Genomic DNA, 5,236 nt, shown 5'->3' with positions numbered 1-5,236 from the left:
GTACAGCTATGGGCAAATGAGCTGGCCTTTGGAAGTCTTGCCTTTCTCCCCTGAAAAGGGAAGACAGTGGACACCTGAGGTGAGGCTCTAATATTGATTCTAGAGGTCTGCTCTTTCTAACAATGGCAAGCTTCCCCAAGTAACTTCAGCTCCCTCTTGAAATACTTTTAGTTTGGTGACTTATCAGAATCTTGCAGTAATTAGAGAACCAAGTGCCCTGAAGGCCTTTCTAATGCAAAGGTTCTTTGTGTTGACCTCCCAGGGTCCTGCTATGATTAGAATAGGGCTGGCTGGTCATCAGCCAGCACCTGGCACTCCCTCCCTCCTTGCACACTCCCGGGAGGCTTCCCGGAGGATGCCTGCTGCTAGCCACTGGGACCTGGTGTCCAAGCCCAGTGACGCCTGGCTACTGCTGGGCCACCTTGTGGGCTCTGGCATGGTCACTCAGGAGATGTTAAACCATCAAAGAAAACAGCTCCTTGCTTTGTGAACTTCTCCAGACTACAGCAGACGACAAATATTCAAGCTGAAATCTACCAGAAAAGCCTGGAAATTGAACTTCTGGAACTAGAAAAAGAAACAGCAGATATTGTTCATCCTTCCTATTTGGCTGAGAAGTGTCACACCCTGCAAAGCATGAACAGTCATCTGGAAGCAGTGCTAAAAAAGAAGAGGTCCCTCAGGCAAAGGCTGTTAAAGCCCATGTGCCAGGAAAACTTACCTATGGAAGCGATATATCACAGATACATGGTACACTTGCTACAGTTGGCTGTGACTTTTATTGAGAAATTGGAAGCCCATCTTGAAACAATTAGAAATATCCCTCATTTAGATGAAAATATAAAGAAAATGAGCAAGGCTTTTGCCAAGGTGAATATTTTCATAAATGAGACAGAGGAACTGGCAGAGAATATACTCAAGTGGCGAGAACAACAAAAGGAAGCTACTTCTCAGATCCCCAAAATGTTAAGATGAAGAAAATTATGCTCATAAATATGACATAGTTATGAAGTCTGTTTCTGGTTGATTGTCACTTGGGTATATAGGCTTTGCTGCTACCTTACTGAAAGAGCCCTGTTTTTATTGGAGTACCAAGATTCAGGGTTCAATAGGACCAAACTTACTTTTCCTTTGATTTTTATACATTCTTAATGTACTTTTCAGAAAGCTAATTCAAATAAAATATAGCTGAATTGATTATCATAAATGAGTTAACCATTCCTCAGGTAGAAAATTCTTTATTTTATTATGCCTTTTTTTTTAAAAGTCATCTTTCTAAATTGTCTTCTTGAATCTGAAAATGTCTGTGGCAATTATTCCTATGGAATTGTCATGGTGTTCAGGAAAGAATAACATAGCAGGCCTGTTCTTGTGAAGGCCTACTGACAAGGCTGGTCCTTGGCTGACCCTTCTGGGTGCTCAGGTCAGGAGGGTTCCCTCCACTCTCACTAACAGTAATGGCTCAGTGTGACTCAGCTGTTTGTATAATGTGGCTTATGCTGAACACTTGCTTTCCTTGTGGGAGTTGAGAATTTTGATACATGCCAGTTAAAAGGATCCTTTGTGACTAGTCCCTAGTAAAACCCTGGGGCTGTATCTCCAACAACTTTCCCTGGTAGGTAACATTTCATGCATGTGGTCACAGTTCAGTTGCTAGAGGTGTGTGGCATAACTTGTGTGATTCCACTGGCAAAGGACTTGTGCCTGGTTTTCCTCAGACTTCGCCCCATGAACCTTTTCTCTCTGCTCTTTTGATTCATGTGTGTGTTTGTGTGTTCCTGTGTTCGTGGCGCTAGATCAAACTCAGGACCTTGTGTGTGTGCATGTGAAGCACCTGCTTTACCACTGCGCTATAGCCCAGCCCTTGCGTTGTGGGCTGTGCTATAATAGACCATGGTTATGAGTATGGTGATGTGCTGAGGCCTGTGAATCCTCATAGCAAGCCATGTTCTTGTACTCCCTAATGCACTGTTCAATTTCTGAGGGTGTTCACTGGCAGCCTTAGGAACAGGCAAAGAGGAAAAGGAGACCAAAGAAAAGGAACAACACATTATAGTAAATTTCTTACTGTTTATCCTGTAAAATGCTCAGACATTTCACCTGAATTATTGTTCATATGATAGTTCATAGAATACTGGTCATGTACTACTAACAAAGATGTATTGATTTGTATCACAGCTCTAACCACTTCTGGGTTATTTTGTTTTCAGACCAAGGATTCTGTTTTGCTTTAAAATGTGTACATTGGTGTTTTTATACTGTTGCATTTGCTGCATCACAGGGGTCCACTGAGCCTTGTTCATCACTCTCCTTAGCAAGAAGACTTCACATAATAGATGAGTAAAATAGATACTCTTAAGGAAGCAAGATTATTGCCAGAAAAATGCCCTGCTAAAACAACAAGAATTGGGCTAGAGATTTAGCTCACTGGCTCTGCTGCCTGCCTCGCAGGCGCAGGGCCCTGAGTTTGATACCCGGTACCAAAAAAAAAAAAAAAAGAATTATGTTTTGAAGTCTATATCACTAACTTTTACAAATGGTATCTAGAAGAGCAGTAGTAATATCATTTTCTTTTTTTTTTGGTACCGGGGATCGAGATCAGAACCTTACGCTTGTGAGGTGGGCGCCAGAACCATTGAGCTAAATCCCCGACAGTAGTAATATCTTGAACATTATGTAGACCTTAGCAAAGGCCTTAATTGTATTTCATCATAAGTCTGTTCACACCCAGCTTTTTTTCCTGATGTGATGTCCTGTATGTATTAGTGTGTGTATATACATATACAGTATTATGTGTCATGTCACCTACCATGTTGCAAATATTGATATGCCTGGTTTTGTATATGTTTTTCTCAAAATATCAAAATAAATATGTAATTCTTAACTAAAAAAAAAAAAGGATAGAGCTAGACATTCCATTCAGTTCTCTCTATATAAGACCACATTACCTCACCACATTGACAATACCTGGGGGACCACATATACCTCATATAGGCCAAGGTCACTTCTCCAAAACTGGTGCAAAGACAATGCAAAGAAAAAATTCAACAACGTAACTAGAGGGTATAAAGGGAAGTGATCTGGTTGGAGATGTAAAACTAGAAAAGAGACCAGTGAGAGTGGGTGGGTCAGAAGATGAATTGAGAGAATTGGGAAGTGGAAATGAAAGAAGGGGCTTGTAAAGAAGTTATTATTAGAAACTGGACAGTTGAACTCCAGGGCCTGTTTCCTGTTCAATAGATGTGTGTCAGTCCTGGTGACTGAGTGTGCTTTTGTCAGGGTAGTGGGGACCTTTCTCGCTGTGCCACGAGAGGAGAGGATGCTGAGCTTGTCATTCTTGGGTCTTTGTGCTTCAAGGTCAAGAGTGTTAGAAGGGTACCTCTCCTAGGATGTACACTCCTAATCCCCTTTGACCTTGTGGACAACCTGGTAGCCAAAGACAGCTGCTCTGGACAGACAGATTGTAGAGTATGGCAGTGGGCAGCCTATATAGGGCAAGCATCAGCATCCAGGAGGATATTCTTCACTCATGGTTAAGACCAAAGTGTTCTCAAGAGTGGGGAGATCTCAGAGAAGCCTTTAGTGTCACAAGTCCTTGCCAACAGGTTAGTTTAGTTTTCTGGGGTCTGTTACTCCAAGGGATTTTGGCTAAAGCAGTGTTCTTGAAGGCATGTTTCCATGGTTTTCTGTTAGTGCCTCCAGTGGAAGAGTAAAGCCCATTTCTTTAGTGCTACAGTGAGCCTGTCACTGAATTGATGACTCCCAAATGCTCTCCCAACCTCCTTCCCCATCTCCATTGCTTGTTAAGGATGCTGGAATTGTGAATCACTTCCACAGTCTTCTCTGCTGATAGGTGTGGCCACATGATGCCCCTTTAACCCATAATAGAGAAGCAGAAGCCTAATGAGGAAGGAAATGGGGGAGTTTCTGAGGAAGATTATGGCTTCGTGATAAATGAAACCGAGAGAACCTACTCAGGCTTTTTCCTTCCTCCTCCTGTGCTGTAAATACTAATATGATGGCTGGAACTGCATTAGATATCACGTAATTAGGAAGGCAGGCTCAGAAAATGGCAGTGACCTCTGCCCTGGCATGACTACTTCCGTGAACCAAGGCCAGCAATGTCCTCTCCTCTGGCTTCTTGTCTGTTTTTAAAATACTCAAATGGTGAAAGTGCTAGAATTGAGTCTTTTGCTCTTTGGAGCTCAATGGAATTATATGTGATATCCAGGATTTCTCAGCACCTTTAATATGCCAAGGGGTATTTTGAATCTCTAGGAGGACAGGATGTTCAGCGATTTCAAGCTTCAATGATTAAGATACATTAAAAATTTGTGTGTGTGTGAGAGATTAGTGTTTCAGGTATGTCCCTCAAGAAACTCTGGATGGAGGCATCACATCTGGTGTGATGGACGGGCTCTGAATAGCCTCTTCCCTTTGAGTGTGGGCAGAGCTTGTCAGTTGCTCCTAACCTGCAGAACATGGCAAAGATTATGGGATGCACTGCCATGATTAGGTTGATAGATAGATGAATGGTGCATTGTATGCACATATATGTAGCTGTGTCTTGCTTACATGTGCTTGAGAGTCTCCTGCTGGCCCTGAAGCAGTAAGCTGCCATGCTTTAAACTGCCTATGGAGCCAGGCACAGGGCAAGGAGCTGCTGCAGGCTTAGAAGCCAAAGTCCTCAGTCATACAACCATAGGGACTGCATTCTGCCAAGAGCCACAGGAGCTTAGAAGAGGTCCCCAGCCTCCCATGAGCCTGCAGCACACCCTGCCGAAAACTTCATTGCTGCCTCGTGAGACCCTGAGTTTAAAAGTTAGCTGTAGCGGGCCAGGGATTTAGCTCAGTGGGTTTGACGCCTGCTTCGCAAGTGCAAGGACCTGAGTTCGATCTCCAGTACCTAAAAAAAAAAAAAAAAAAAGCTGTAGCAAGAATTCTGATCCACAGAACTTGTGGGTGTTGTTTCAAACACTCAGTGGAAATTGTGCACTGCAATAGAAAACTAGTACATCTGGGAAAGCACCAGCCCAGTACAGCGTTCCAGCCTGCATGTTGGCTCTGTTATTCTGGGTCTGGACTGGTGAAGTTAAGGCTTTCTCAGTGGCCCTGGCTTTCAGCACCTTTTCCTCAAACAAGGATGCCCTATCTCGAAGGCTTTTTACATATAACACCCTAATCCAATGAAACAGCTCAAACACAAGCTGTTCTGCCAGGAGTCCCTGGTCCTCAG

At 43.2% G+C, this 5,236-nt stretch overlaps 1 pseudogene; it reads left to right on the top strand.

Annotated features, from left to right (window-relative positions):
• Positions 1–355: 355 nt before the first annotated feature.
• On the top strand, positions 356–1,054 carry LOC101721389 (HAUS augmin-like complex subunit 2 pseudogene; annotated as a pseudogene).
• The last annotated feature ends 4,182 nt before the right edge of the window (positions 1,055–5,236 follow it).

The sequence above is a fragment of the Heterocephalus glaber genome, unplaced genomic scaffold (assembly GCF_053883595.1).
Source record: "Heterocephalus glaber isolate CG9 unplaced genomic scaffold, H.glaber_assembly_v1.0 deba00000331, whole genome shotgun sequence".
Lineage (NCBI taxonomy): Eukaryota > Metazoa > Chordata > Mammalia > Rodentia > Bathyergidae > Heterocephalus > Heterocephalus glaber.
This window is presented reverse-complemented; position numbering and strand designations above follow the sequence as displayed.